Below are 9,459 nucleotides of genomic sequence, written 5' to 3'. Positions count from 1 at the left end.
CTCATTTTTGTCATAATCTTTTGTTTGTAATTAACACACTTGCTAAATCCCTATTGGTTGGTCAACATGTCATTAATGACAACAACCCACTTTAATCACAAAGCATGCTATTATTCAAATTTGAATTTGTTTGTAATTAATTAAGTGTGTTAATGATGTCTTGACCATTTAAGCAAGTAATATTAATTAAGCATGTTGCAAGACATCAAGTTAAATCAAGTTTAAACCATTCATAAACTTAATGTTCGACTTAAGCAAACCTATGTGTGTTAATGATTCATTGTCTTTTAAGATTACTAGATTATGACATTTTAAGCATTATCCAAGTAGCACAAGCATATATTGAAGCAGTCCAAATACTAGTTGGTGGAATCCCAATGTAGTGACCCGAACTTTTCCATGATTATATATTAAATGAAATTGATATCTACATGATTAAATGTTTCCAACATGATAAGCAATCAAACTTGTTAAGACTTGATTAATTGAAACGAGTTTATGTAGACAATTGACCACCCCGTTTGCCTGATGATTCACGAACGTCATAACTTGTGATAATTATATAATCGTTTTATTTTTTTATGATGTAAGTTTTTATTTTATATATATATATATATATATATATATATATATATATATATATATATATAAGAAGAAATACAATTAAATCAAAGATGTACAAGTAAAACACTATTTGCTATAGTAAAACACTATTTGCTACAGTAAAACAATATTTGTTACAGTAAAATACTATTTGCTACAGTAAATTTTTGCTTTACTACAGTAAAATACTATTCGCTACAGTAAAGAATTTATTTGCTACAGTAAAATACTATTTGCTACATTAAACACTATTTACTCGTATTAAATATGTATTCGTAATCGTGCAATACACAACTTCTAAATGTATATACTATTGGTATATACACTTCAATGATCAGCTCTTAGCAGCCTTGGTGAGTCACCTAAACATGTGAGAACCATCATTTAACATCTAGCATGAAATATCTAACAAAAATACAAACTAATGGAGCCTATATCACAAGTGCTCATTCACGTTTTTCTTCATAAACCATAAACACATTTTCATTCCAACTTGTATGCATCAAATTACTCTCTCTCAATTCCTCTCTTATTGTTCTAAGCGTTCTTCATCATTTTCTTCATAACAACTACTCAAGAACACTTCATAAACACTTCAAAGTTTACAAGTTTACTTTCAAGCTTTCTAATCCATTCCAAGTAATCATCTAAGATCAAGAAACCTCTGCTATTTATAGTAGGTTATCATTCTAATTCAAGGTATAATTCATATTCAAACTTTGATTCAATTTCTATAACTATAACAATCTTAATTCGAGTAGAAATCTTACTTGAACTTGTTTTCGTGTCATGATTCTACTTCATGAACTTTCAAGCCATCCAAGATCCTTTGAAGCTAGATCATTTCTTGTCACTTCCAGTAGGTTTACCTACTAAACTTGAGGTAGTAATGATGTTCATAACATCATTCGATTCATATATATAAAACTATCTTATTCGAAGATTTAAACTTGTAATCACTAGAACATAATTTAGTTAATTCTAAACTTGTTCGCAAACAAAGTTAATCCTTCTAACTTGACTTTTAAAATCAACTAAACACATGTTCTATATCTATATGATATGCTAACTTAATGATTTAAAACCTGGAAACACGAAGAACACCTTAAAACCGGTAATACGCCGTCGTAGTGAAACCGGAGGCTGTTTTGGGTTTGATAATTAAAAACTATGATGAACTTTGATTTAAAAGGTGTCCTTCTGGGAAAAATGATTTTTCTTATGAACATGAAACTATATCCAAAAATCATGGTTAAACTCAAAGTGGAAGTATGTTTTTTCAAAATGGTCATCTAGATGTCGTTCTTTCGACGGAAATGACTACCTCTTTAGTAAATGACTTGTAACCTGTATTTCCGACTATAAACTTATACTTTTTCTGTTTAGTTTCAAAAATTACAGTTCATTATGAAACCATAGCAACTTGAATCACTCAAAAAGGATTTAAAACGAAGAAATTATGGGTAAAACAAAATTGGATAATTTTGCTTGTTGTAGCTACGTGAAATTTATAACAAATCTATATTAATCATACCTTAGCTAACTTACATTGTATTATACATGTATTATAACATATATTATGTAATCTTGGGATACCATAGACACGTATACAATGTTTTGACATGTCATATCGACCCATGTATATATATTATTTGGAACAACCATAGACACTCTATATGCTGTAATGCTTGAGTTCGCTATACAGGGTTGAGGTTGATTCCAAAAATATATATACTTTGAGTTGTGATCTAGCCTGAGACGTGTATACACTAGGTCGTGGATTGATTCAAGATAATATATATTGATTTATTTATGTACATCTAACTGTGGACAACTAGTTGTAGGTTACTAACGAGGACAGCTGACTTAATAACTTGAATCAATCCACGACCCAGTGTATACACGTCTCAGGCTAGATCACAACTCAAAGTATATATATTTTTTAGAATCAACCTCAACCCTGTATAGCTAACTCAAGCATTACTGCATATAGAGTGTCTATGGTTGTTTCAAATAATATATATACATGGGTCGATATGATATGTCAAAACATTGTATACGTGTCTATGGTATCTCAAGGTTACATAATATGTTAGAATACATATATAATACAATATAAGTTAGCTAGGATATGATTAATATAGATTTGTTATCAATTTCACGTAGCTACAACAAGCAAAATTATCCAATCTTTTTTTACCCATAATTTCTTCGTTTTAAATCCGTTTTGAGTGATTCAAGTTGCTATGGTTTCATATTGAACTTAAGTTTATGAATCTAAAAATAAAAAGTATATGTTTATAGTCAGAAATACAGATTACAAGTCAATATTATAAGAGGTAGTCATTTCAGTCGAAAGAACGACGTCTTGATGACCATTTTGAAAAACATACTTCCACTTTGAGTTTAACCATGAATTTTGGATATATTTTCATGTTCATAAGAAAAATCATTTTCCCATAAGGATAACCTTTAAATCAAAGTTTATCATAGTTTTTAATTATCTAACCCAAAACAGCCTGCGGTGTTACTACGACGGCGTATGTCCGGTTTTACGGTGTTCTTCGTGTTTCCTGGTTTTAAATCATTAAGTTAGCATATCATATAAATATAGAACATGTGTTTAGTTGATTTTAAAAGTTAAGTTAGAAAGATTAACTTTGTTTGCGAACAAGTTTAGAATTAACTAAACTATGTTCTAGTTATTACAAGTTTAAATCTTCGAATAAAATAGTTATATATATATGAATCGAATGATGTTATGAACATCATCACTACCTCAAGTATAGTAGGTAAACCTACTGGAAATTACAAGAATTAATCTTGAGCTTGAATGGATCTTTGATGGCTTGGAAGTTCTTGAAGTAGAATCATGACACGAAAACAATTTCAAGTAAGATTACTACTCAAATTAAGATGGTTATAGTTATAGAAATCGAATCAAAGTTTGAATATGAATATTACCTTGAATAAGAAAGGTAACCTACTGTAAATAACAAAGATTTCTTGAGATTGGATGATCACTTGAAATGGATTTGCTAGATTGGAAGTAAGCTAGCAAACTTGAAAGTGTACTTGATGTGTTTTTGAGTTGTTGTTTTGTAAGTTGGTTTATGTATGGATTTATGAGCTAGATTGATGTAGATTCTGATGAAGATGATGAAGAACACTTAGAACAATGGGAGAGAACTTGAGAGAGATGTGTTTGATGCAGAAAAGTTGGATTGAAAATGTGTTTGTGGTTGGTGAAGAAAAACGTGAATGAGCACTTGTGATATAGGCTCCATTAGTTTGTATTTTTGTTAGATATTTCATGCTAGATGTTAAATGATGGTTCCCATATGTTTAGGTGACTCACCAAGGCTGCTAAGAGCTGATCATTGAAGTATATATACCAATAGTATATACATTTAGAAGTTGTGTATTGTACGAGTACGAATACGGATTGAATACGAGTAAATAGTGTACTGTAGTAAATAGTGTGTTACTGTAGCAAATAGTATTTTAGTGTACTGTAGTAAATAGTATTTACTGTAGCAAGTAGTTACTGTAGCAAATAGTTTTTACTGTAGCAAATAGTTTTTACTGTAGCAAATAGTATTTTACTGTAGCAAACAGTATTTTATTGTAGCAAAGCAAAAATTTATTGTAGCAAATAGTGTTTTACTGTAGCAAATAGTGTTTTACTTGTACATCTTTGATTTAATTATATTTCTTCTTATATATATATATATATATATATATATATATATATATATATATATATATATATATATATATATATATATAAAATAAAAACTTACATCATAAAAAAAATAAAACGATTATATAATTAGCGCAAGTTATGACGTTCGTGAATCATCAGGCAAACGGGGTGGTCAATTGTCTACATAAACTCATTTCAATTAATCAAGTCTTAACAAGTTTGATTGCTTAACATGTTGGAAACATATAATCATGCAAATATAGTTTTCATTTAATATATAATCATGGAAAAGTTAGGGTCACTACAGTACCTACCCGTTAAATAAATTTCATCCCGAAATTTTAAGTTGTTGAAGGTGTTGACGCATCCTTTGGAAATAGGTGAGGGTATTTCAGCTTCATCTGATTTTCACGCTCCCAGGTGAACTCGGGTCCTCTACGAGCATTCCATCAAACCTTAACAATTGGTATCTTGTTTTGCTTGAGCCTTTTAACCTCACGATCCATTATTTCGACGGGTTCTTCAATGAATTGTAGTTTTTCATTGAGTTGGATTTCGTCTAAAGGAATGGTGAGATCTTCTTTAGCGAAGTATTTCTTCAAATTCGAGACGTGGAAGGTGTTATGTACGCCGACTAGTTGTTGAGGTAATTCAAGTTGATAAGCTACCGGTCCGACACGATCAATAATCTTGAATGGCCCAATGTATCTCGGGTTTAGTTTTCCTCGTTTTTCAAAACGAACAACGCCTTTCCAAGGTGATACTTTAAGCATGACCATGTCTCCAATTTCAAATTCTATATCTGTTCTTTTACTGTCTGCGTAGCTCTTTTGTCGACTCTGAGCGGTTTTCAGTCGTTGTTGAATTTGAATAATTTTCTCGGTAGTTTCTTGGATAATCTCCGGACCCATAATTTGTCTATCACCTACCTCGCTCCAACAAATCGGAGACCTGCACTTTCTATCATAAAGTGCCTCAAAGGGTGTCATCTCAATACTCGAGTGGTAACTGTTGTTGTAGGAAAACTCTGCTAACGGTAGATGTCGATCCCAACTATTTCCAAAATCAATAACACATGCTCGTAGCATGTCTTCAAGGGTCTGTATCATCCTTTCACTCTGCCCATCAGTTTGTGGATGATAGGCAGTACTCATGTCTAGACGAGTTCCCAATGTTTGTTGTAATGTCTGCCAAAACCTTGAAACAAATCTGCCATCCCTATCAAAGATAATAGATACTGGTATTCCATGTCTGGAGACGACTTCCTTCAAGTATAAACGTGCCAACTTTTCCATTTTATCATCTTCTCTCATTGGCAAAAAGTGTGCTGACTTGGTGAGACGGTCGACTATTACCCAAATAGTATCATAACCACTTGCAGTTCTTGGCAATTTAGTAATGAAATCCATGGTAATGTTTTCCAATTTCCATTCCGGGATTTCAGGTTGTTGAAGTAGATCTGATGGATTCTGATGTTCAGCTTTGACCTTAGAACACGTCAAACATTCTCCTACGTATTTAGCAATAGTATTTCTTGAGATCTTTGTACATCTTCCCCGCTCCGAGATGTATTGAATATCTGGTCTTATGTGCTTCCTTAAGTACCATTTTTCTCACATCTCCAAACTTTGGTACCCAAATTCTTTCAGCCCTATATCGGGTTCCGTCTTCCTGAATATTAAGATGTTTCTCCGATCCTTTGGGTATTTCATTCTTCAAATTTCCTTCTTTTAAAACTCCTTGCTGCGCCTCCTTTATTTGAGTAGTAAGGTTAGTATGAATAATTATATTCATAGCTTTTACCCGTATAGGTTCTCTGTCCTTCCTACTCAAAGCGTCGGCTACCACATTCGCCTTCCCCGGGTGGTATCGAATCTCAAAGTCATAATCGTTCAACAGTTCAATCCACCTACGTTGCCTCATGTTCAGCTGTTTCTGATCAAATATATGTTGGAGACTTTTGTGGTCGGTATATATGATACTCTTGACCCCATATAAATAATGTCTCCAAGTCTTTAATGCAAAAACAACCGCGCCTAATTCCAAATCATGTGTCGCATAATTCTGCTCGTGAATCTTCAATTGTCTAGACGCATAAGCAATTACCTTCGTTCGTTGCATTAATACACAGCCGAGACCTTGCTTTGAGGCGTCACAATATATCACAAAATTATCATTCCCTTCAGGCAATGACAATACAGGTGCCGTAGTTAACTTTTTCTTCAACAATTGAAACGCTTTCTCCTGCTCATCCTTCCATTCAAATTTCTTCCCTTTATGCGTTAATGCAGTCAAGGGTTTTGCTATTTTGGAAAAATCTTGGATGAACCTTCTGTAGTAACCAGCCAATCCTAAAAATTGGCGTATCTGCGTCGGAGTTTTCGAGGTTTCCCATTTCTCAACGGTTTCAATCTTTGTCGGATCAACTTGAATACCTTCTTTGCTCACTATGTGACCGAGGAATTGAACTTCTTTCAACCAAAATGCACACTTTGAAAATTTAGCGTACAGTTTCTCATTCCTCAACAATTCTAGCACTTTTCTTAAATGTTCTTCGTGCTCTTGCTCATTCTTTGAGTAGATAAGGATGTCATCGATGAAAACAATAACAAACTTGTCAAGATATGGCCCACACACTCGGTTCATGAGGTCCATGAACACAGCTGGTGCATTAGTTAATCCAAACGGCATAACCATAAACTCATAATGACCTTAACGCGTCCTAAAAGCAGTCTTTAGAATATCATCTTCCTTCACCCGCATTTGATGATACCCGGAACGTAAATCGATCTTCAAATAAACCGACGAACCTTGCAGTTGATCGAATAAGTCACCGATTCTCGGTAGTGGATAACGGTTCTTGATGGTAAGTTTGTTCAACTCTCGGTAGTCGATACACAATCTGAACGTACCATCTTTCTTTTTGACAAACAAAACAGGAGCTCCCCACGGTGATGTGCTTGGTCGAATGAAACCACGCTCTAAAAGTTCTTTTAATTGACTCTGGAGTTCCTTCATTTCGTTGGGTGCGAGTCTGTATGGAGCACGAGCTATTGGTGCAGCTCCTGGTATGAGATCTATTTGAAATTCAACAGATCGGTGTGGAGGTAGTCCCGGTAATTCTTTCGGAAATACATCGGAAAATTCTTTTGCGATGGGAACATCAGTGATGTTCTTTTCTTCGGTATTGACTTTCTCTACATGTACTAGAACGGCATAGCAACCTTTTCTTATTAGCTTTTGCGCCTTCAGGTTACTAATAAGATTTAACTTCACGTTGCTCTTTTCTCCGTACACCATTAAGGGTTTTTCTTTTTCTCGTACAATGCGAATTGCATTTTTGTAACATACGATTTCTGCTCTCTCCTTTTTCAACCAGTCCATGCCGATTATCACATCAAAACTCCCTAACTCTACTGGTATCAAATCAATCTTAAACGTTTCTCTAACCAGTTTTATTTCTCGATTCCGACATATATTATCTGCTGTAATTAATTTACCGTTTGCTAATTCGAGTAAAAATTTATTATCCAAGGGCGTCGGTGGACAACTTAGTTTAGCACAAAAATCTCTACTCATATAGCTTCTATCCACACCCGAATCAAATAAAACATAAGCAGATTTATTGTCAATAAGAAATATACCCGTAACAAGCTTCGGGTCTTCCTGCGCTTCTGCCATATTAATACTGAAAACTCTTTCGAGACCCTGCCCATTTGTATTCCCTTGGTTCGGGCAGTTAGTCCTGAAGTGGCCTGGTTTCCCACATCCATAACAAATAATGACGGCATTCTTTGTTCCGACATTATTTGTTCCTTTAATTCTGTTGGTCATTGGTCCGTAGACTTCACACTTCGTCACACCATGACCAGTTCTCTTACACTTGGTGCAAGTTGTCATGCAAAACCCAGTTAGATGGTACTCTTCACACCTTTGGCATGACTTTTTCTGATTCTTGTTGTTGTTATGGTTGTTATTGTTGTTGGGACGGTTGTTGTAATTGTTGTTGTTGTGATGGTTGTTGCGTTTGTTGTTGCGAAAAATGGTGCGATTGGAATTGTGATTGTTTTGGTGACCCTTGTCATTATTTTCTTCCCACTTTCTCTTGACTTGTTTCATTTTGGCCTCCTCGGCCGCCTGCTCTTTAATCCTTCCCTCGATCTGGTTTATAAGTTTGTGAGCCATTCGGCTTGCCTTTTGCATTGAGGTGGGCGCGCTTGCACTCACATCCTCCTGAATTCTCTCTGGTAACCCCTTTACAAACGCATCGATCTGCTCTTCTTCATCTTCGAACACACTTGGACATAATAAACACAATTCGGTGAATCGTCTTTCGTACGTGGTAATATCGAATCCTTGCGTTCGTAATTCCATAAGCTCTGTCTTGAGCTTATTGACTTCGTTTATGGTACGGTACTGCTCATTCATCAAGTGTTTGAATGCTGACCACGGTAATGCGTAAGCAGCATCTTGTCCCACTTGTTCGAGATAGGTGTTCCACCATGTTAACGCGGTACTAGTGAAGGTATGTGTGGCGTACTTTACCTTGTCTTCTTCAGCACATTTGCTTATAGTAAACACAGATTCGACCTTCTCGGTCCATCGTTTCAGTCCGACTGGTCCTTCAGTTCCATCGAATTCCAGAGGTTTACATGCAGTGAAAGCCTTGTAGGAGCATCCTACACGGTTTCCTGTGGAGTTAATTCCACTGCTAGACCCTGAGTTATTGTTGTTGTTTTGCATTACAGCCTGTACTGCGGCTATATTTGCTGCAAGGAAAGCACGGAAGTCTTCCTCGCTCATGTTCAAGTTCTGACGAGTCGTCGGTGCCATTTCCTTCAAAAATAGCGAAAAGAATTGAGTTAATCACATAGAATTTTTAAGTGTAGTCAATAGTATTTCGTAGCATAATATAAACTTATTTATAAAAGATTTTTCTTCATATTAGCGTTTTATAATTTTTCATTCGGGTAGTACCTATCCGTTAAGTTCATACTTAGTAGCTAACATACAATTCAACTACTACAATTCTATATGAAAAACTGATTACATTAATATTTCGCATTCAAACTTTTATACAATATTTTACAAACTTACAATACCGCTATTTTACATATAGCATGAAATATAGCACACAATAACTTTGATAC

This window comes from Rutidosis leptorrhynchoides, chromosome 3 (assembly GCF_046630445.1).
Source record: "Rutidosis leptorrhynchoides isolate AG116_Rl617_1_P2 chromosome 3, CSIRO_AGI_Rlap_v1, whole genome shotgun sequence".
Classification (NCBI taxonomy): domain Eukaryota; kingdom Viridiplantae; phylum Streptophyta; class Magnoliopsida; order Asterales; family Asteraceae; genus Rutidosis; species Rutidosis leptorrhynchoides.
Note: the sequence above shows the minus strand (reverse complement) of the source record.